Consider the following 25,346-nt stretch of genomic DNA (forward strand, 5'->3'; position numbering starts at 1 on the left):
CTGTAAGAAAATCCGCGCATCCCAGGAAATATCCGAGCATCCTAGCATAAATCCGCTCGAGCTGAGGAGGATCCGCGCGTCCTGACACTGTTTTGCAATTTCAGGAAATCCTGTAAGAGGATCCGCGTGTCCCGTGAACAATCCGAGCATCCCAGGCCTGTACTTCAGCTAAACATGGGACAACCCCTTCCTTCCCAATTCATTTCTATCTTTCAAAAACACAAACACACACCTTTTCTCCCACTTAAACCCTCATTCCCCTCATTCAAAAACACCAATTTCTCAACAAAATTCACCACCATTCAAACAAAACTTGCTCAAAACAAGATTAAATCACTCCTTTATCAACAAAAGACCATCTAAACTCCAAATTCTTCACAAATTGAATCAATTTTCTAGGGTTGGAAAAAATTTGAAAATCCTAAATTGATTGAGGAATTGGTTGAATTTTGAGGAAGCAAGGAACATTCAAGCAAAATCTTGGTTTGTTGATACCAATTTGAGAAGGAGAATACAATGGCAAGGACCAAAGGTGGAACCAAGGCACCCAAGACTCCAAATTTATCAAAGAGTCAACAAGATCTTCTTGTATCTAAGGCTTTGGTAGTGACCCAACCAAGGGTAGAAATCCAAGAAACCGCAACTCCTATTGAGGAAGCTACCACACCTACTCCGGTTGTAGAACAATTGCCAAATTTTCCGGAGGTAACTTTCTTAACCGATGCTCATAGGAATGCATTTTTATCCCCTGTTAAAAAGACTATTGTGGCTACCAAGTTTATTTGTCAAGACACTTTGGAAAAATTGGGTGTGCTTGAGCGAACTAGAGCATTTTTCGAGTCCATGAGGTTGTTAACCCTCTTTGAAATGGAATAATTGACTTACTCTTCATTGACCATGGAGTTCATAAGCTCCTTGAAGGTGTATAAGATAGAGACTCGAAATTATGTTGATTTCCGTCTTGAGAATAAGAGTAGAAGCATGACTAAGACCGATTTTGGTGAAGTGTTTGGTCTATTGAAATATGATCATTTTGAGGAAAAGCTTTTGAAATATGATGCCGCACCCCTTTGGAAAGCTATTACCGGTCAAAAATTTGATTCTTTCCGGGAGTGCCATGCTTTATATGTTTACCATCCGGGCATAAGAGTACGGCATAAGTTTATGGGCAATACCTTGATTGCTAGAAAAGGCACCAATCACTTCACTGAACTTGATTTTGTCTACCTTGAGTCCTTCATGAATATCAATGGGAAGTTCACCAAAAAGTACAACATTCTTCAACTATTGCTTGATCGGTGGCTTGATATTGATAATGGGAAAGATGGAGTGGCCTTCATTATAAACGGCGGCTTGGTAACGAGGCTAGCTAAGCACTTTAACCCGAATTTCAACAAAGATAACACCTATAAACCGGTTAAAGGGAGCAACCTCCTTGATATAAGCACTATGATCAACAAATTCCATTGGGTCAAGAATGACAATCTTGATAACAAATATGAGTGGCTCATTAAAGAAGTTAAGTCCTTTGTCTTGCCTAGCAAGATTTGTCATATCTCCATCTGTAGACCAAACTACCTATTGCTCGTTTCCAAGGAAGCCGAAGTGATAATTAAGCACCATAGGGAACCAATTGCAAAGCCCTGCTCCTCCACCATTGTAACTCCACCATACCCCTTTGTCTACCAAGAATTCAAACCAAGTGGCTCTAATGTCATGGTAGGCAACGACTATTTGACCCAACTAATTCAACAAATGCATAAAGAAGCTGCTCACGATGATCGGGTGATTGCTTACCGTGCCCAATATCCACCCCTTCTACATATAGCTAGGCAAGGACTTCTTGATCCTTCATGTCCTTTGCCTAATTGGGCGGATAAGGAGGTATTATTCCCAAGTGCTTCTCAAGATGCCGAAATGGATAGTCGGTGGGTAATGGAAAGAAGGTTGTTGTTTTTTAAGACGGTGAAGGTAGTGATTCATGCCAAGAAGAAGAAGAGCAAGGTTCAAGTTCCAATGATGTAAATGGTGAGTCATCCTGGTCAATAGAGGTGGATGATGAAGAAGATAATGAAGAAATTGATGATAGTTCTGATGATGATGATGACAGCAATGATGCCGGTAATGAGGATGTCGCAATGAGTGACAATTGAGGGTTGACAAGGCTATTTGGAGGATACCACAAGTGCGGGGTTGATTACTTGACTTCAACCTACTCCATTGTGAGTTTCCTACACCTCCTTTAGCATTGTCTCTTTATCATGTTTTTAATCTTTATCTTGAGTATTTCTTTTAAGTCCTAGCAACATTTAAAGGACTCCCACCTTGTTTCCATTGAGGTGTCATATTTTGTTACCAATTGAAAAATCCAAAATGAAAATTAGGATTCATGCATTGCATACTAACCTTGTGCATGAACTTCCCTATTTTTACACTAGAAATAGCGTCTTACTTGGTTTGGGGAAGTTCAAACACAAGGGATGCGAGTTAATTTAAATTAGCTCTCCGAATAATAGAAAGCATGCATCATATAGAATAGATTAGAATGCATCACTTATATATATATATATATATATATATATATATATGTCATATAGTTTGCATATTAGTGTAGAAATCATGTATTTTCATTTAGCTTGCATTACATAATTTCCTATCGGTTTGGCCATTGAGGACAATGCCCATACTAGTGTGGGGATGGGAAATTCTAACTTAACTTTTAAAATAAAAAATGATAAAAACTTGAAAAATTTAAAAATCCAAAAACATGTTTATTTCTTTGTAGTATAGAATTGTATATTGTGTATATACTTGTGTTTGTTTGTCCTCTTATCACATTGAATCGACTACGCCACATCTGAGGCATGAGGAATATAAAGACCGCATGGTATGATCTTTCCAATTTCTTTTCCTCTCTATGTTAATGACTATGTGGCTTTATTTTGGTTGATGCGGTACAAAACAATGTGATCTTAGGAGTTGCATGCAGTTTATATGGAATACTAGTTGATAGAAGCATATACATTAGGTTTTAATATATGTTAGTTGCATCATGGCATGTAGTTGCATTTTAGGAAAAATTTTGTGAAAACATCTATTTGGGAAACTTGATAAGTGTATATAAGGCCCTTGTAGATACTTTTTCTTCTTGAGACTTTGCTCATTAGAATACCTCTAAAACACCCTAGGATGTGTCATGCTAGTATCCTTTGACCCATGGACTAAGGCCTAGTCAAGAGTATCTTGTGATGTGATGACTCCTTGGCTACCGTTTATTCCGAGGTGATCCTTGAAACTGTGCAACCATCTTCCACTTCTATCATCATTTTTGTCAACAAAAAGGGAATAGGCAGAAAAATCTCAATTTGAGTTCAAGTACCAAAATGAAAAACAAGAAGTTTGCACAAATTTGCATCAAAGAAAAGAGGAGTACAAAAATAAGAGCTCCTATGTTTCAAATAAAAGCACCCTTGTTACAAATTGGGGTGACTTTGAAAATGTTCAAAAAATGCAAAAGTTGAAAATTGTCAAGCATCAAATTGCCAAACATCAAAGAAATGGCAAAATAAATTGTTCTCAAAAATGTCAAATCCCACAAGAAATGGGGGGGGGGGGGGGCGGGGGGATAACAAAACCAAAAGCAAACTCCCACTATGAAACTCAAAAGCATATTGATCCCTTTTTTCAATGATCCCACTTTTGTGCATGGTAGAGAGGGGACGACCCTTCTTCTTGTCTAGGCAAGAAGGAGAATTCCGCGATCATACAGTGTTTCTAACATCATAGGGAGTCTAGTCTTGACGAAAGCATTTAGCAATTGAGGACAGAGGAACCCTAGATTGACATAACTTGGAGGTGATTTATTAGTATCCTTCTAGGCTTAGTAACATGAAGAAACCATATCTATAATGGAGTGTGTACCCTTAGATTGCTTCCCTTCTCGATAATTTTCGCCACTTAGATGAGGAAAGTGGCTATTCATTTTTGTAGATGTATCCATTACTTGTTTTGTGTGCTTAATGATTGGATGTATCACCATTTTGGCAAGCCCCACCTTGCCTTGCAAGAAGGCACCCTACCTCATGGATATCTTGTTGTGAGTTGAAGGGGCGGAGTGAGACCCTCTAATTGTCTCATATCGGCTATATTAGTAGGATAGTTTAAATAAAGGTTATAGTTTTGGTCACCTCTTTACTCGGGACGAGCAAAGGTTCGGTTTGGGGATGTTTGATGTGACTCATATTTGAGCACATTTAGTCCCCGAATTAACCTCGTTCCCATGCTTTCTAGCATATATTAGGGTCATTTCTTATCTTTAGTTTCCCATTTTTCATATTCTTTGAGGTTTTGTGTCCTTGGTAGGAGAGGATTGCTAACCCTGTATTTATGGAGCGAAATGGAGCTAAATGGATTGCATCTAATGACAAGCATCAAAGAAGAGACCGATACTAGAGACCTAAGCAAATAAATAAAGTAAAATGGGCAATGATGAAAAGATCCGTGCATCCCCAACACGATCCTCGCGGATTGTTAAGGAGCCAAACAAGAGAAGAACCTTGTGCCGCGATCCGAGCGACCCGAGCTCAGGACGAGCAGATCAGAGCAACGATCTGAGCATCCCAGAGCAGGATCCGAGCAGACCAGAGTACGATCCAAGCGTCCCGACTGCCAGCCCAAGCGGATCTTCTTACAGGACTAGCTGTGCATCAGGTGAGGACGAGCGGATCCTGGTGGGAGTTGCAAGCATGATCCGCACATGTCCCTCGGGAGTTCCAAATCCTCAAGCTTCTCTTAGGGTCTTAATAGTCATTTAAGCCCTTAGTAACCCTAATCTTTTTACTTAATTTTAGTATAAATACCCCATTGTACTACCTAGATTATCATCAACTCTTAATCAACTCTTAATATCATCTTAATTTAGTCTTAATTTAGTTGTAATACACTTCTCAATATTAATCACATCTTAATCTTTCATTAATCTCTCAATTGTTCTTAGTTTTATTTAGGTAATTAGAAGATTATTTGGGTTTATTGGAGGATTGACAATCTTAAATCAAACATCAAGTACTTCTATTATTCTTTGCTTTATTATTTGGATTATCTCCATAGGTATAATCCCTTTTTACCCTTGTTTAATTATTGTTAATCACATCATTTATTCATCATGTTTTGCTTTGTTAGTATGATCGACAACCTTATTAGCATGTTAAACTTGATCATGGGTGAGTAGTCCTTTAGCTAGGGGTTAATGGGGAATAAGGAGAAACAAACATTGGGAATTGATCTATGCTTAATATAATATGTTTTCATAATTAAATTGCTTGTTTGTTGTGATTTCAACCTATGCACATATTATGTGTGATGAAGCGCGAGCCTATGAATCCTTGTATTTTTTACCCATCTCTTATCTTTTCAGTGAGGCTTGTAAGACATAAACGAACTCGAGCCTCATTAGACCATGCATAGAGTTGAATAAGAGGAGACTAAGTCGACTTGTAGGTGTTGTACAGTCTAGAGGACTCGGCTCCGGGACCTAAATCTTCCTAGAGATTGTAAGATATACACTAACTCGATCCCATCACAATAATAAGTGCTTGCTTCTAATTGAGAATATGTTTGTATGATCTATTTCCATGAATTCCTTATGAACCCATGACACCCTAGTGTTTTTAATCAATTGTTTACAAACCCCTTTAGTTGCTTTACTTTGTTTTCATTAATTTACATTCATCTTGTTGATTAGTTTAGATTACATCTCATCTCAACCCAATTTCTGACACCCTAAGACATAGCTACTTGCAATTGAAAATCCTCATCAACAACCGTCCCTTGGGATCCGACCTTTACTTACCTCTTTACTAAGGGTAGTTTGTGAAGTTATAAATATTGTTTTGGTTGGTAGCTTTTGACGACGAGTTTTAACCGAACCATTCTTGTCTTCGATTTAGCTCGGAGACAAGGGGGAGAGGCTGTCGACGAAGCTTCTTCCCTTCCGTTCTGACTTGAGTAGCCTAGGTCGTTGGGACTGGGTTACTCCTGGCTTTGCGGTCCTCACTCGCTACATGAGGGCCATGGTACGTCTGGAGTTGATGGAGAAGGGGACTTCTTCTGCTACTGTTGGTCCTGAACTCCTGTTAGAGGCATGAACCTTTACTTTGCATTATGAAAGATCATTATTTCTTCATTTTTATTGCTAGTGAATTATGAAAGATCGTTATTGTAGAAAAATAAATGATTATATTTTCTGCAGGCGTAGGTGTACTCCTACTTTCCCGGCTTCGCGCCCAAGAGGATGGAGCCTGAGCCGAGAGCGTACCCTGTCGTGAGGGACTAGGTGGTGTGCCGTAGGAAGAGCCAACGCTCTTCTTACGACGTTTTTCGGAGGGGCGTGAATGCCCTGAAGTTGGAGGACATAAGTGCCTTTGATCCTTATCTGATTACTTTTCCTTTTGTCTTTCATTTAGAAGTGATCATAAGAATGACCCCCCCCCCCCCCCTCCCCCACCCCCCTCCCACTTAGAGCTGATCATAGGAATGACCCCTTGTTTCCTTATTTTAGTGGGTACCTAGACCTTGGGAGGACTACCCTGACGCTCCAGCTTTCGTGGCCGAGGTCCTTCGTCCCAAGAGCTCGAGTCGGCTATTGCTGAGGACGTTCATGGGACCTGTGTGGTATCTGGGCGAGCGTTTGACTCGGCAGTGCTCTCGTGACAACTTCACGGTTCCCATCGATCCTCCACGGACGATGTTTAGGGAGCCTTCTGAGGCTGAGAGAGAGGCCGACTTGGCTGACGCTAGTGGTGACGCCCTCCTTCTTCCTCGCCAGGAGTACTCCGAGTTCGTTCACAGGAGGTTGGCGTACTGGCCGATCGTGGTAAGTACTTTACCCTTTCCTTGTTTTTGAATTAATTTGACAAATGACGAACGATCATCAAATAAAGAGCCATTTGAACCTTGTAGGAGATCGAGGTGGCAGTCGTCAAGCCCCCAGCCTACCCCGAGGTGTTGGAGTACTCTGACGCGGCGGGCATGACGACGATCTCGGAGCTCCGTGACTCTGGCGAGAAGGTGACTGACGCTGGTTTGGAGGAGTGGCAGCACCTAGTGAGGAGGGTAAGCCCCCAGCTTTGGTTGTCTTCATTATTTTATCACATAGGAATGCATTTGCTCTCTTTTTTTGAACCTTCTTTGTATTCGAATGCAGGTGGCACCGGCTCTATACGTGGCGTTGTGGAGGGTGGCCAACCGGCTGCGGGCTACGGCCATCGAGGCACTCGTAGGTGGCCGGGGACTACAGGTATGAACCTCTCACTCCCTTTCTTGTTTTATTTCAAATTTCGTTGCAACGCATTTTGTTGAAATGATTGAAATGAGGCATTTCTGCATTTGTATGCAGAGAGAGCGTGACCTGCAGCGGGAGCGTGAACTAGAGCGCGAGCTGGCGCAGTCCTGGGAGGAGACGCCTCGTCTGTTGAGGGAGCTGGAGGTCAGGGACACCGAGATCCCCGCCCTAGAGGCGACCGTAGCTGAGTTGAGTGGCGGCGAGGACTAACTGCCCTTGTTTTTGTTGTTATCTTGTATACATTTTGTACATTTTGGACTTTTCGGACCTGTTTTGGGTGAGAGCCCCCAGTTTGATGTATATACCGTCTTTCAGTTGCGTATATAATGGCATGAGTGCCTTTGCTGCTAGGTGTTTGTTGTCGCTGCAGGTTAGCTTAAAAGAACAGGTTTGGTAGATGACGGTTTGCGCCGTCATGCTGCCGGAATTTACATAGAATTTACACGTAAAACACGTATCATATAGGTGGCCTAAAGTGGCGCAAAATGAATGAAAGTAAAAAAAAAAAAAAAAAAGAAAAAAAAGGTGCCCGAAAATGAGCGAAACTGACAAAAATGTCGAAATAAATGACGAAAATGCCCAGGAATGAGCAAAAAATGACTGAACTCTAGGGAGGGCTACCCCCTAAAAAAAAAATTTAAAAAGAAATGTCTAAGTGTGAAAAGTGTTGAAAAAGAGGAGTGAAATGATTCCCCTAAAAAAAGAAATAAAAAAAATGGTTAAGTGTTCTCGTTTGGCGAAAATGTCGACTTTGTCTCGAAAAGCGAACCCGAAAAGAATTAAGGAACAAAAACTTGGTAATTTTGACGAAATTACCAAATTAAGATCCTATAGGAATAGGAAATTATAGCAAAAAGCAAAATACGAAAGATCCAAAGCTGGGAACACGGAAAAGGCCCTGGGGAAGAGGCGCAGCAAGAGCTGCGTCATTTCTCCAGTTAGTCAGACCTCGACAAAAATTAGGAAACAGCGAATAGTATAAATAGAGACTTCGGGTGAGCTTTTGTTCACACAATTCCTTCTTCTATCTTCCGTCTATTACATAAAAACTCACATATCCTCCAAAAAATTCCAAAATTATGGATGCTTTTGAAAACCGTCTAAAGGAATGGACGAATGAGTTTACAAACATTGAGAAGCACGATATGGGTGCTTTTAATTTAGGATCGATCTTGAGTCTCAAATTAGTGAAAGTGGTGAAGTCTTTCTTGGATGCTTGTCTTGAGTATTGGGACCCGAACCTTCATGTATTCACCTTTCCTGGAGGCGAAATTTGCCCCCTAGCTCTCAAGGATATAAAGGTAAATTTAGGGACTTGCTTGGATTGACTAAGGCTGAGGTGGACTGGCCTGTGACCTCAAAAAGTGTCTACATGTTTGACTTTATTGACCAATTTATAAATAGGGAGGACCCTACTATTTCTTATGTTGCGAGGCGCAGGGCATTCGGGTTTTGTCTACTACATTTCTATGTCCTTCGAGGACACGTTGATGAGGATATGAGAGAGGGTCCTCGTTTTCTGAGCCTAGTGGAACAAATGGAGCTGCGCAAGAGCCCAGCATGCCTAGTCTTAGGGGCGACCGTTCGTGGTTTGGATAATAGAAAGGCCAACCACGAGCTTCCTTATTTGGGAAGTCCCATCATCTTGCAGGTAAGAACCATTTTTCGACCATTCTTGTTCCTTTTTTTTGTCTTTTCATTTTTTTTTCATTTTTTTTTTGGTCGATGCACGGGTATTAATTCCCGTTTTCTTTTTTTGCTTGCAGGTTTGGCTGATGGAGCGGCTGCGGTTGATCGAGCCCCCAGTTAATGTGCAAGGATATCATGCTCGATCAATTGCAATGAGGACTAGGCTGTATATGGTGGACTTCACTCGGGTATGCAACTACTGGGAAAATAAGTTGAAGAGTGAAGGTGGTCCCTTGATCCAATGGATTGTGCCATGGTGGCATCTCAGGTCAGTTACTGGAGTCTCATCTTTGGACCCGACACAGTCAGTTCGTGTCCCTAGCTTGGAATTGATGGTTTGCATTTCTCGTAGAGATTGATGAGGCAAGTGCGCCTTAAGAATAAGATTCCGAATTTGGATACCGTTCCTCAAACTGCCTTGGCACATACTTCGGAGTCTTGTCCGGGAATGGGTAATTCGGTGGGCCCAGAGAAACATGTGGTTCATACTTGTTCCTGTTGGCTCTTTATGGGTATCTGAGTCATATTTGAAATGGAGAAAGGCCGGTACTCCCGAAGAACGTGAGAAGCTGAGGAAGCACGAACCCGTGGATTATTAAATCCGTGAAGTAGCAAATGAGAACCAAAAGTACTTGACTGAAGCAGAAGAAGAGGCCGGATTCCGAGTCGCGCGTCCGTCGAAGAAGCCGAAAACCGCCTCTGCCGAGAAGATGGTGATAGATCGAGATGGTAAGGCTAGACCATGAGAACGACCGTTGGTGATTAGGTCGGAGATAGCACAAGAGCGCCCGGCTCATGGTTGAGACAAGAAGTATGATAAGGGTGACAAAGGCAAAGGGAAAATGGAAGAATAGCCCTAGTCATTTATTATAGTATTATTTATTATTAATTCGTAATAAATGGCGGGAGTTTTAGAATCCTAGCCTAGCATTTATTTTCAGCATTATTATTTTTATGTATTTGGCATATTATTAATATCTATGGAACAATGAATAAAAGATTAATTAGTTAAGAAACCGTGATGATTTTGTTTTATTATTCTTGTCGAATTTCAAATGCAAATGTCCTTCTATTTACATTTTAAAATAATAATGGGTTGTATCCTGTGAAGGATTGCCTACGTATTCATTAGAAAATGAAATCAAACCCTGTGCGTAGTTCGAGTAAATGTTTAAGAATAATTGTTCGAAGCAAGAGCTTGTAAGGAACTGTAGAAAAAATAAGCGCGTGCTTTACTTACTCCTAAGGAAAGTACAATTCAGTTTATTTGATGATATGAGGATGTCGAAATGTCAAAATGCAAGAGCATAGTGACATAAGCTTTGGCTGGCTAGGGGCCGTTTTTATTTCGTGTCGCATGAGCAGCGCGTTTTTGCCTTATGCTAAGGGTAGTACCGTTTCAATTGGTCTAGGTTGGTAGGGTTATCAAATTCATTCCCGTCTAAGTCTGTAATCCTAACCGCACCCCCCCCCCCCCCCCGAGAGTATGGACTTGACTAAGAAAGGTCCGGCCCAGTTAGGTTTAAACATTCCTCGTGGATCGACAGGTAGAAGAGCTCTGACTGATTTGAGCACCAAATCTCCTTCTTTGATGTTCCTGGGCTTAACCCATTTATTGAAGGCTCCTTTGATACGTGCCTGATATGTCTGCACATTGTGTAATGCATGCAACCTTCGTTCATCCAAGAGGATGAGTTCCTCATATCTATCCCTATTCCATTCAGCTTCTGGGATTTGACATCCGAGCAAAATGCGTAGGGATGGAATCTCTAATTCAACTGGTTGCACAGCTTCCATGCCATAAGTTAGAAAGAAAGGAGTGTCCCCAGTGGGCGTCCTAACTGATGTGCGATAACCCCATAGTGCAAAAGGTATTTTGCTAGGCCAATCTCGATAATTGTCAATCATTTTCTTGAGGATCGTGACTACATTCTTGTTAGCCGCCTCTACTGCGCCATTAGTTTGAGGTCTATAAGGCGAGGAATGGTGGTGCTTGATCTTATATTTGGTTAGCAATTGTTCAGTCTAGGCCTGGAAATGTGATCCATTGTCACTGATGATTTCATGTGGGCAACCATATCGACAGATGATATTGGTTTGTATGAACTTTGCCATATTTTAGGCTGTGAGACTAGTGTAAGATGCTGCTTCGACCCATTTAGTAAAATAGTCGATAGCTACCAAAATGAAACAGTGAACTCCTGTTCTGGCTGGAGTGATCTTCCCAATGATGTCGATTCCCCAAGAAGAAAATGGCCAAGGAGATGTCATGGTGTAAAGCATCGAGGGAGGGATTTGTTGCACATTTCCGAAGATCTGACAATTATGGCAATGTCCGAGTATTTAATACAATCTGACTCCATTGTCGTCCAGTAATATCCCAGACGCGTGATTTTCTTTACCATCATGGGTCCGCTCATATGAGGACCGCATTCTCCATCGTGAACTTCTTTTATCACTTTTTGTGTCTGTGAATGATCTAGGCAACGCAAGACGACGCCAAGAGGTGTTCTTTTGTACAATTCTCCTTGTATGAGGAGGTATTGAGAGCCTAGTAGGCGTATTGCGCGTTGTCCCCTCTTATCCATATCTAGTGGGTATGTACCATTAAGTTTGAAGTTAAGAATGGCCTGGAATCAAGGCTCCTCTGGGCTTTCTTCTTCATCTGTAAGGAGGTGTACATAGGCTGGTTCCGACCGCCGTTCGATGCGTAAAGGCCTTTCCACCATGTTGTCTGGCATATTAATCAAAGATGCAAGTTTTGCAAGAGCGTCTGCAAATTGATTCTCTTTACGAGGCAGGTGTAGATAAGTGACCTGATCAAAGAATTGGGCGACTTGATCTATCCTAGCCTGATAGGGTGCTAGACTTTCACTTCGAATTTTCCAAGATCCTGTTACTTGGTTAATGATCAAGGATGAGTCTCCGTGAACTTGAAGATTCTTAATGCCTAAACTCACTGCTGCTTGTAGACCAATGAGGCAAGCTTCATACTCTACTGCATTATTTGTCACCTCAAAGTCGAGTTTGACAGAATGTGGTGTATGGTCGCCTTCAGGAGAAATGAGTAATACTCCTATTCCAAATCCTCTTAAATTTGATGCCCCATCAAAATAAAGATCCCAAGAGTCTACATTGGTCTGTAGGATATCCTCGTCTGGAAATGACAACATGTCTATTGCTTGGGTATCGTTGATAGGATTGTCTGCGAAGAACTCGGCAACGGCGCGCCCTTTTATGACTTTCAGAGGTACGTATTTGAGATCGAACTCCGAGAGCATTAAGGTCCACCTTGCCAAACGTCCGTTGAGAGCGGGTTTCTCGAAGAGGTATTTGACGTGATCCATTTTAGAATATACCTTGACATAGTAGCTAAGCATGTAATGGCGTAGCTTCTTTGTCGCCCACACGAGAGCGAGGCATGTCTTTTCGAGAGGTGCACTCGTATTCTAAGAACTTCTTACTAAGGTAGTAGATAACTCTTTCTTCTTTTCCAACAGTCTGTGCAAGCATAGCCCCCGTGGCCGTTTCGGTGACTATGAGATACAAACCAAGAGGTTGATCTCGTTGGGGAGGCATTAGCACTGGTGGCTTAGCCAATATCTCTTTAATCCTGTCAAACGCCTTTTGATAGTCGTCGTCCTATATGGTATGATCTGTTTTCTTGAGCTTTTTGAAAATAGGTTCGCAGATCATAGTGAGTTTCGATATGAATCGGCTTATATACTACACTTTGCCGAAAAATTCTCTAATCTCCTTCTCTGTTTGGGGTTGTGGCATTTCTATTAAAGTTTTGATCTTGGATGCATCAATTTATATTCCCCTCTGGCTGACTACATATCCCAGAAGTTTGCCGGACGTTACTCCGAATGCGCATTTTTGAGGATTGAGCCTCATGTTGTACTTGCACAGTCTTAGGAAGAATTTGCGAAGTTTATCGATGTGCCCCTTCCTATATTTGGATTTGACAATCATATCATCCACGTACACTTCTACTTCTTTATGCATCATGTCATGTAGCAATGTGGTCGCGGTGCGCTGATATGTAGCTCCAGCATTGATTAGCCCAAATGGCATAACTGTATAGCAATACGTGCCCCACTTAGTGACGAAGGTTGTCTTATGCGTATCTTATATGGCCATTTTGATCTTATTATACCTTGCGTACCCGTCCATGAAGGATAACAACGCGTGATCTGCTGTATTATCTACCAATATGTCGATGTGTGGTAGAGGGAAGTCGTCCTAGGGACTCGCTTTGTTCAAGTCTCTGAAATCAACACAAACCCGGATTCGCCCATCCTTTTTGGGTACGGGGACTATGTTAGCCACCCAGTCTAAATACTCAGAAACTTTGATGAACCCAACTTTGAATTGTTTATCGACTTCTTCTTTGATTTTAAGAGCCCACTCTGTCCTCATCCGACGGAGCTTCTGTTTTACAAGTTTGAAACCTAGTTTGATTGGAATTCGATGTTCTGCAATATCCCTGTTGATCCCTGGCATGTCCTTGTAAGACCAAGTGAAAACGTCTTTGAACTCGTGTAGGTGTAGATACCCATATCTGTCGATATTGGAATTTATAGAAAACCCGACAAACACCAGATGATGATAGGACGCATGTATTCTTTAGTTGTCATTGTCATTATTTGGGCTCGTTTTACGATGTAGAATGAGCGTTGTCGACGGAGTATTTTATTAATTTAAATGATATTTAAATTAAAGCTTTTTTTAGGTGAATTCATTTTATTGTGAATTTATTTTCTCAAGTTTATTTTATTGAAAATAAAATAAATAATTGATTTGAAAAATCATTTTATGAGTATATTTGATTTGAAAAATCATTTATTTTAATGTGTTAATTGATTTGAAAAATCGAATTTGAAAATTTAAAACTCGTTTCAACCACGCGTTTTGGAGCTCGATTTTAGCTCGGTTTTTGAGCCCGTTTTCTTTACGAGTTGGCACAAATCTCGAGTACACTAACCAACCTAGACCTCTACCCATTCAACCCAAGTTCGAACCCCCATATCCACACCCCAAATCTCGTCCTAAACACTCCCCAACACGGCCCAATTCCTTCCTTTACCCGTGTTTGTATAGCCCATCGAAAGCCCTTCTAAACCGACTCAAACTTGGTCCAAACCTGCAACCCATCACCACCAACCCGTGCTCCACATTACCGACAACAACCCAGCACCTAGAACACCACAAAAACCATCCAATTCCCGTCCCAAATACTCCACAAACAGCCCGCAACACAAGCAGCCCCCCCCCTGTTTTGCGTGCTCAATCCCGAGCACAAAACCCGCTCCAAACAGCTACCAAACCCGTGCCCATTAACCCTACACCATACCCTAATATCCTACCCATATTACCTTAGCTTAACCACCAAGAAAACCCCCATACAAACCCTAAAAACCTCACGAATTAGCTGATGGACAGCAGCTATGCGAAACAGGCCCGACTGCTTGTTGCCCTACTTCTACCCTTCGAAACTCCTTATAAATACCCCCCCTTCACCATAAATTCATTCCTCTAAGTTCTCCACATATCATACTGCAAATAACAACCATAAATCGTCCAAAAAAACCCTAAACTAAAGCCGTGACAGCCGCTCGAAAACAGGGACACAAATCGTGTTTTTGAGTTTCTGTCGTGGTCTTTGGCCTTGATTCTCGTGCACAAATCCTATTAAAACTTCTTGTTTGTTTCCATATTCACAAAATTCAGTCTTTCTAGTTTCCAAAACATCTTTCGGTTTGAAAAATCGTTGAGAAACGAAGTCGTGGTGAGCGATTGAAAATCGCTGCTCAAGTCTGCCTTTTGAACGTGTTTGTTTCGTGATTTCAAAATTCAATTTCAATTGTCTTCATCGACGACGGCCCCTCGAGATAAAATCTACGATCGATTATGATCCAAGACGGTGTCAACGATACATGTAGGTTGAGGGTGCATTAAAACTCCCTTCTCTCCTTTTTATTTCGTTTTTTATTGTCTATTTACTAACCATTATCTAACATCGTCTAACTAATATCGAAACTAGAATAGTTTGAGTATGAGTTAAAGTACCATTCCGGCACCCGCGTTGACTTGAGATGGGAAAGAAATCCGCCATATCGCTCGGTCGTACACCCCGTCTCATTTACATATCCTCGTGTTGGAATAGGGCAATTTAATAAATCGAATTTATTTAATTTACGTGTATTTACTTTTAACCATATAAAAATTGATTTTTTATGATTTTCCAGGCCTATAATTTGTAATTTTAGTTTAGGTAGATTTTCGTAATTTATTGCATTGATTTAGTGTTTATTTTGTAATTAGCGATGTATTAATTCAAAACCCGCGCAGTGCACGGGTCAATTCTGACATATTTCGAAAATTTCAGAGCCGTGCAGTGCACGGGTTTGTCCAGGTTTTGTGTTTTAATTTGCTTCCTTGTTTGACTTTGTTTGATTAATCCTTAGTTTAATTAGTTTATGTTTTAGATTTTAATTTACATTATTTATAATTTATATTGTATGTATGAGCTAACCACTAATGTTTGTTAATACATCTTATGCTAAGCGTAAGCCTTCTTATCCCTCTCTTTAGATGTGTTTTCTAGTTTAATCAATGAACCTCACATGCTAAACCACTTCGACGAAGTTAAATGCATTTTAAACGACTTAGAATGAAATTCGCATGATAGTATTTAAATTCAATGGTTGCATACGCATGTGATATCTTTCCGAAATAGCCATCTTTCACCTAGTAGAGACCGTTATTGCAACGGGCGGGGTTGGGTGGTGTTTTAATGAAATTAAATTAACTTCCTAACACGTAAAGTCACACGAATTCAAATCTCTAAAATTGGTTTCTAAATTCCATTTAAAAATTTAGTGGCGACTCTTTTAAAATTAAAAATGTTTTGAAAAAGCATTTGAGTGGAGCGTTTTTCCATGGTCCACAATTTGGCGACTCCGCTGGGGATAGTGAAACTTGAAAAGTGTAAGATGGCTATTAGGATTGTTGTCACATTTTTTTTATGTTAATCATGCTTAAACCCCCGAGACTTTAGGCGGGCCAAAGAATCTCTTGGGTTAATTCCAAGGGAGGATATTGATGTCCACTATGTCCGATTTAAGTATCAAGGTGATTCCGTGGAGGTAGGCAGCTGCATACGAGGCATATTGCTACGGGCATATGACGGTATGTGGACTCCCCGACAAAGCGGTTTCACTGGCATAGACCCATTTTAGAGGACTGACCGAGACTTAGAAGAGTCTAGTTCATGCATTGCATCCCTAAAATGCGAATGATTACATGCTATGTGAATCCCGGGTCATGTTTTCAAAATAGCATTTTCAAATCCATCATTTTCTTTCGAAAATTTGATTCTTTTTCAAGTCCATTTCTTTTCGAAAATTTCGGCCCTCTATTTCGAAATTTTGAACCTTCTTTCAAGCCGAAGTGCTGCCCATTTTAAAAGTCAATTCAATCCTTCTCGATTTCAAATTTCGATGAATCAGATCCCAGTCCAACCCAAAACCTAGAATAGAGTTTGAGTCAGTGGGGTCGGGTTAGTCGAGTCGGGCTTTTGCTTGCTCAATATAGGCGAGCTAGTCCACCCTTAGGCTCGAGTGAGCCTTTGTTTGGTTAGAACACTTGTCAAGTGAGTCACCTAAACTGATCTTTGGGTCTGAGTCATGAAAGTCAACCATTTGGTCCAAGTCAGTCCACCAAACGTCCCCACTAGGCCACCTAGGGCGTTTGTCACAAAGCCCAAGAGCCATGTCTGGTTTGAACACGGGTTTGTCATGTCGGATATATGATCACGTTGAGTCTAAAACCCAAGCCACGTGTGTATCACGGTTAGGACCCGTTCCAACGAGCCAGAATAGTTCGTTCGTAGGATCCATGTCAAGTTATAGCCAGTTTTTAGGTTTGAAAAACCGTCCCTAGTCGTGTATGACCCAAACCGAGGGGGCCCAATTGCTCGCTCTCCGGGTCTAAGCCCAATATCGAGTCGCATAGAGTCTGTCATGTTGTTATGAGTCGAGTCCTGTTTGTGCAGGGGATTTTGATTCGATAACTGATACTCGCTCGGGATTTTATTGTAGAAAGGCCACTACAAACAAGAAGTATGACTACCGCAGAGGCACTGAAGCAGATTAACGACACTTTGGTCGCAATGATGGAACGCTTGACGGCTGTGGAAGCCAAGATCGCGGTGGAAGCTCCCATACCACCGCCCCCGGAAACTGAATTCGAAAAGAGGTTCCGACTAATAGAGGAACAGTTGAAGCTATCCCGAGGGGAAAATGTGCATTATGAGAATGCCAGAGGGTACATGCCGGTCCAGGACAAGCTACCAACCAATTTTGTCCTAACTGATATCCCAAGTTCAAAGGGACGGAAGATCCATTGCAACATATCCGTTCCTACAAGGAGTACCTTGCGTTGAAAGGGGTACCTGCTGAGATGTTGCCCCATATTTTTGCTCAATCCCTAGGAGAACACCCGAAGCGTGGTTCTCTGACCATGAGCTTAAGAATTTCCCCACTTTCGAAGATATAGCGGTGGAGTTCTGCAAACACTTTGCTGATAATCTTTGAGATTCGGACTACGTGCGCACACTCGAAGTGATGACACGAAGGATACGGAGGGATTTCTTCAATTCCTCAATCGACGCGTACCGAAAGCGTGAAGTTGGTCAAAAGGCCAGAGGAGACTGAAATGGTTGATAAGTTCATCAAAAATCTTTGACCTGTCTACCGTGACGCTATCAAATATCAACATTTTGGCTCGTTCAAGGACCTTATTCGAGTCGGAAGAAAAATTGAGGACGACGTTCGTTCTGCTGAGGCTGAAAAGCCAAAGGGTATCGTGGTGCCTCCTCTTCCAAAGCTAAGGCATCCGATTACGCGATCATATCCAAGCCATCGGTCTTTTGGGAGGAGCTCCTAAGGGATCGCAACGCCATGGGCCAAAAGCGTTCACTGACATCGGGTGTACCTATGCATACGCCCTCCAAAGGCTCTCGGCCCAAGGGAAACTGAACCCAATTGGTCCAACTCCGGACCCGCCTGCGAATCGACAGGGTAAATGGTATAAGCCCAATGCCTATTGTGCTTATCATCAAGGAAAAGGTCATGATACCGAAAATTGTTACCGTCTTAAACATGAAATCCAAGACATGATCGAGAATGGGTCGCTCCCCATCCCCACCGTCCGACCTAACAACCTGAACAATCCTTTTAGCGACCATGCCAATGCGGTATTCGTCGAAGACAACACCGATGTATCTCACTTAATCCAACCCATCTGTAGTCTCACCGGGTTTTTCGTGGGGAAGGTCTATGTAGTCGCTCCGAGTATATCCCTCAAGCTAAGAACGAAGTTCGAATTGGGGATTTTGCTATCGATTGCACACCATACATTCTCCGAAGCGAGAATAAAATTAATGGGGTGCAGGGACGATGAAGACGATATCTATCTCACCGAAGGTGCGATTATTCCCGAACTCGGGAAGAAATTTCTAAATTGAGGAAAGATGTCCTCGAATCTAATCATTTGACTCGATCGGGACGTCCCTATCGTGTCGAGAAGGCAAACCATGTCTCTATCTTTGGAGACAGTCCAAGTAAGACACCCACCAAGGAGGCCACCTCAGTCCGGGCTCTTGGTGAAGGGTCGACCTCAGAGGCCTCCCTCATCAAGCGATTCTAAAAGACTAAGGCGATGTCTCCATCCTGGGAGTTAATGTTGAGCTCGTTTGAACACCGACAAGCTCTGCTTCAAGCCTTAATGAATATGACCGTGTCACCGCACACTACTCCAGATGACGTGGTCTCATTTGTGGCTCAAAACCAACCTCGGCTCACTAATGCCGTAACTTTTTCTGATGAAGACCTGCCCTCATTTGGGCCACAACATTGTCTCTCTATGTACATCACGGTAGAATGCCGTCATAAGCGACTCCCAATGACCCTTGTCGGCAGCGGGTGCTGCGTTAATGTTCTCCTACTACGGACCGCTTTCATTTTGGGACTCGAGAAAAGCGACTTCGCACCCACTACACAAACGGTTCGGGCTTTCGATGGCACAAAGGCGTCGAGTGTCCGGACTCGTCACTTTAGGCGTGAATGTGGGAAAGGTGGAGCGCAAGGTCAATTTCCAAGTGATAGATGTTGCCTCATCTTTCAACATTTTGCTCGGGAGACCATGGATTCACACAGCTGGAGCCGTGTCTTCTACCCTCCATCGCAAGATTAAAATCCCTATCAAGGGAGAGGTAGTGACCATCGATGCTACTCCTATAATTGTGACGGGAGGAGATGTTACTTCCGAAGTGCAAACTGATAATACCGCCTTGGAGTCTTGTGGTTTCGAGGTAGTAAACGCAATTGAGTCCACTTTCGAGGCACCGAATATGGACTTATATACGGGAAGCCGTGTTTGTAAAACAATCTTCAAGACCGGAAAGTACTTCGGGTACTCCATGTACCCCAAGGGAAAACGCATTTCAATTGAAGTCGCCGATGCCTAAGGGGACAAGATACGGGCTTGGGTATGAGCCAATCAAGAAGACTCCCGAGAAAGAGAGTCTCGATCGAAGACCGAGACATCGAGATGGGGCCGTGCTTACTAACTCTAAACGGCCACTTTGTGAAAGCCGGGAGGAAATGCCGAGTTTAGACTTACCCAAACCACTGTTCAACTCAAAGGCCAACAATCGGTCCCCTAATCGAAGTATTCCGTGATTGTTTCTATATTCCCGAAGACATTATGGCCGTAGCTACAATAAAGAAGGAGTCTGTTCCGATCGAAGATGGGAAAGCTATGGGTCTCCTCTTTTGAGAGGAAAAGAAGCCGGAAATACCAAACGAAGTCTTGGTAAACATGATCGTAAGGAGCGATCGTTTCGATCCATCTACCCTCATTGCGATGTAGATCCTCAAAGGAATACATCTGGATGGCGGAAAACCATGAAATGGACCGACAACAAGGGTTCGCTTTTCAAGATGACCATTGGAGAAGGGCAAATGTTCAAACCGATGACGATTAAGTCCGAGTCCGAGTCCGAGTCCGAGTCGACATAAGTCCTAAGGCTAGGTCTAGGGTTTTAGGTGTCGAAGATACCCCTTCCCCGATCTTTCCTTTTCCCTGTACCTCCCCTAGTCTTTGGTATTCCGGGCTGTCCCTATCGATCCTATCTCGCCACCGACCTCGATCGGTTGGCCCAAATGTTAACGCAATTTGCGCAATTTCAAATCAATAATAAGATGAATCAGTTTGCTTACGACTTGTCTCATTTATATTGCGATTCAATTGATTGTTTTAATAACGTTGAGGATGAGGTCGAGGATAGACAGTGGAAGAAGAAGAGGAGGAGGTGGAACCGCCTCCCGATTAGTAAAAGGGTTGGAAGAATACGACCAAAGAAGCTCGTGTCGAAGATACCGAAGTTGTTAATGTGGGGACTACCTTAGAGCCTCAGGAGCTTAAGATAGGAACAACCTTAGATCCCGCAGAAAAGAAGGGGTTTGTTGAATTGTTGAATGAATTCAAAGATGTATTTGCTTGGTCCTACAAAGATATGCCGGGTATTGATAGGGAAATTGCGAGCACAAGATTCTGATCAAGCCAGGGTTCAAACCAGTAAAGCAGAAGCCACGTAGAATGCGTACCGAGTGGTCTTTAAAAGTCAAAGAAGAGATTGATAAACAGTTCAAGGCCGGGTTCATCAAAGTATCGGAATACTCAGATTGGATAGCTAATGTGGTGTCGGTCCCAAAGAAAGACGGAAAGGTTCAGGTCTGTGTTGATTTTCGTGATCTAAATAAGGCTAGTCCAAAGGACGACTTTCCGTTACCTCACATTGACATCTTGGTTGACAATACCGCTAACCATGCATTATTATCCTTTATGGATGGGTACGCCGGTTACAACCAGATAAAAATGGCCGAGGAAGATATGCACAAGATCGCTTTCACAACACCATGGGGCACTTATTGCTACGGTGATGCCGTTTGGATTAATAAATGCGGTGCGGCTTACCGAGAGAACAAAAACGACGTTGTTGCATGATATGATTCATAAGGAAGTAGAGGTCTACGTCGATGACATGATCGTAAAATCGAAGGAACGTAATAACCATTTGATGGCATTACGAAAATTCTTCGAGAGGTTGAGAAAGTATAATATGAGATTAAACCCACAGAAGTGCGCGTTCGGGGTCACCTCTGGCAAGCTTTTGGGTCATATCGTTAGCCACCGTGGCATCGAAATCGACCCATCAAAGATTAAAGCCATTATGGAAATGCCCCATCCTAAAACCGAGAAAGAAATTCGAGGTTTCTTAGGCCGAGTGCAATACATAAGCCGTTTCGTCTCAAAACTAACTATGATCTGCGAACCAATTTTTAAGAAATTGAAAGTTGGGGAGCATATTATGTGGGATGACCAATGCCAAGCCGCGTTTGATAAGATAAAGGAAGTGTTATCTTCTCCGCCAGTTCTCGATCCGCTTTGTGAGCGGCTTGCCTCTATCACTTTATTTAACGATTCTGAGATACCGCGATGGGAGCAATCTTTGGCACAAACCGTTGATAAAGAAGAAAGAGCAATTTACTACCTAAGTAAAAGTTCTTGGAGTATGAATCAAAGTATACAAAGACATTAGAAAAGACATGCCTAGCTTTAGTCCGGGCAACGAAGAAGCTACGTCACTATATGCTCGGCTACGGTGTGAGTATATATTCCAAAATGGACCCCATCAAGTACTTGTTTGAAAAGCCGGTGCTAAACGGCAGAATGTCAAGATGGACCCTCATGCTATCGGAATTCGATCTCAAATATGTGCCGCTGAAAGCGATAAAAGGAAAGGTCGTTGCCGATTTCCTGGCCGATAATCCAGTCGAAGAAACTGACATTGTTGACACTTGGTCGTTCCCAGATGAAGATATTGTCCATGTCGAAGATGATGTATGGGATCTATATTTCGATGGGGCTTCGAATAACATGGGATGCGGAATAGGTGTCCTTATCATTTCACCGAGAGGAGAGCACGTACGGTTTCGATCAAATTGGACTTCGCCATCACAAATAACGCCGCGGAATACGAAGCATGCCTACTTGGTTTGCAGAGCGCTAACAAGTTAGGAGTCATGAAGTTGACGGTACACGGGGATTCCTCCTTGGTCATTAATCAAGTGACGGGGTCATGGAAGATCAAAAGTAGCGACTGGCACCCTACCAGGCTAAGATAGAAGAGCTAGAAAAACTCTTCGAAGAGGTGCGATCGTGTACCTCCCAAGGGAGGAAAATCGATTCACGACGCCGCCAAAACTGGTAGCGTTGATAAACATCCCTGATCATATGGATAGCATGCCATTGTGTGTCGAACGAAGGTCTTCACCAGCTTATATAAATGCTTTGTCGATGATGGAGAGAAAGCGGCGAACCTTGGTATGCATCCATTGTGAGATTCAAAGAAGCGGAGAATACCTGCAGACCTCGATACACGTGGAAAGCGTGCATTGCGAATGTTATCCGCCCAATTCGTTAAAACTAACGATGGACAATTGTATAAGAAGACAGCACAGGGTGTCCTGTTGCGATGCGTCGACAAGACAACGTCAGAAAAGGTCATGGAAGAAGTCCACGACGGGGAATGTGGGCCGCATATGAACTCCCACATGCTAGTTCGGAAGATCACGAGGTTAGGATACTATTGTCATCAATGGAAACAGATTGTCGCAGATATGTCCGGCATTGTCACAATTGCCAAATATTTGCGAATATTCAACATGTACCACCTTCTATGCTATACACCATGACGTCACCTTGGCCTTTCTCAACCTGGGTAATTGACATCATCGGAAAAGTAAACCCTTCTGGAACAGGAGGGCATTGTTATATCCTAGTCGCTATTGATTACTTTACCAAGTGGGTAGAGGCCAAGTCTTACAAAGTGCTAAATGCGAAGCAAGTAGCCAAGTTTATTCAGAATGACATCATCTGTCGGTACGGAGTGCCGCACGAGTTCATCAGTGATCATGGAACTCACTTTCAAGCTGAGACAGCCGTTATACTTGAAAAGTATAGAATGAAGCATCATAAGTCATCTCCATATCGACCTCAGACAAATAGAGCAGTGGAGGTCGCTAACAAAACGGTGGCTACTATATTGAGAAAGATGTCTGACAATTACAAGGAGTGGCCGGAGAAGATACCCTTCGCGTTGTGGGGATATAGAACATCCATCGGAAACGACCCGGGGGCAACCCCGTACTATCTAGTCTACGGGATGGAAGCAAGACAACCAGTCAATCGAAGTACCCTCCTGCGCATCTTGCTCAAAAGCCAGGTCCCGGAAGCGGATTGGGTCCAAGCCAGATATGATTCGTTGGTGTTACTTGATGAGCGTCGTTTGAATGCGTTGTATCATATTCAGCTCTATCAGAAAAGGATAGAGCGGGCTTTTAACAAGAAGGTGAAGCCCAGGGGAATTAATGAAGGTGATTTAGTTCTCAAATCAGTAAGGGCTCTATTACCAGACGATCCAAGAGGGAAGTTTAAGCCTAATTGGGCCGGTCCTTATCTCGTGAAGAAGATACTCACAGGAGGCGCGGTACGTTTGACAGATTTGGATGGAAATGATTTCTCGAATCCAACGAATCTGGATCAGTTGAAGAAGTACTATCCTTAAAACCTCGCCCTCAAATTTATATAATAACACTTGAATTGTGATGTATTTGAATAAGTTTTAAGTTTGGCATTTGTTGCCACTGCCTGAAATGTTTTATGAGAGAACTACGACCTCGGTTTGATTCTACGTTGAAAGCGAATCGTAGGCAACCCTTGAAAAGGGTACAACCACAATAAAAATGAAATATTCAATGCAGAAACTGAGGATTTCTAATAAATAATACGTTTTTTTTATTTTGATAAATCCGGGCGACGCCTATTACAAATCAAACTAACAGGAAAGCAAATAAAAGCATAATAGTAATACTAAATAATAGAGCCGTAACTACCACCTATCTTTAGTTGGGTCGCGTATCCCGTCACTATGAGACGATGTCTCACCCATCATCATTCTTGCCCGTTTCTTCGGGGGGACCACGCTGTCTTCTCGCGGGCCCAATCTCTCTTTTACGCTTGTCGAGGCCAAGTCTCTCTGCAAGTGTCGAACGTCACCACTTGTAGTACCCGGTCGGTCCCACACGCTAGGAGCACCGGGTTTAGCCATAGGGTTCTCGTCGGGCCTAGTCTCGGTCTCAGTCGGGCCCGGAATCGACCCTGTAAAGAATTCTCGATTTTTTAAACCCCTGTCATGCTTCTCCCGATCAATGGCATCATCTTTCTGTAGTTTATTCCTTGCTTTAAGGCCCGGTTCTGTAGTCCATTTGAGATATGAAGGAGAAACCCAAGTTGACTCGCGTGGCTCGGGAATGCGCCACACGGTCCTTCGGCGCCACGCGTGGAGCCAAATATGACATCTACCCTGAGAAATAACAAAAGCAGGACCTCGCGAAGCCTCCGTCGCAGGGACAATTTGTTGACGACCGAATTGGCGAACCACTCGGTCCGGGTAAAAATAGACAGGGTGATCCAAGCCCAACAAAGTGACATACAGTGTATGATCAATATTTGCGTGCCCGATAAGTGAGCTCAAATGAAGCCATGGTAAGGACCAGCGAATGTGAGACCCTGTTCCGCTAATCAAATATTTCGCCAGTAATCGGATCCTTGCTCAGAACTGTAGCGCCGTCGCCGATTAGTGAGACTTCTGACATGATAATCTTCTGGTTTCAACGACGGATCAATAAAACTAAGACGCTCGCTGAGCCATACCTGTTAGACAGTCAGAAAAAGGCAGGTAAAAAAAAACGAAAAAAAAAAAAAAGAGAGACGAAAAAAAAAGAAAAAGAGACGAAGAAAAAAAGAAAAAGGACGAAAAAAAGAAAAAAAGAGACGAAACAAAAAAAGAAAAAGAGACGAAGAAAAGAGAAAAAAGGAAAAAAGAGAAGAAAGACAAACTTGCAGTAGACGGGTTGATCCCATGAATACAGCATCCGGATTGGCTTTTTGTGCATCCAAGCTTTTAATAGTCTCAGCTAGTATAATCCATGCAGGATTAGCACCATTCTCCATTTGCTCCACGACTCGGATTAGTCTAGCTTGGCCACGATAAGATGGAATTTCTATCGCCCCCTCGAAACAATAAAGATGCAATAGAATGAGGCCAAAGGCGCGGCGTCGATAAATGATCGGTATATCTGGGTCATTCGCACGCCGGAATTTATGCACTAGCACAAGCAGG

Source organism: Silene latifolia, chromosome Y (genome assembly GCF_048544455.1).
Source record: "Silene latifolia isolate original U9 population chromosome Y, ASM4854445v1, whole genome shotgun sequence".
In the NCBI taxonomy this organism is placed as follows: Eukaryota; Viridiplantae; Streptophyta; class Magnoliopsida; order Caryophyllales; family Caryophyllaceae; genus Silene; species Silene latifolia.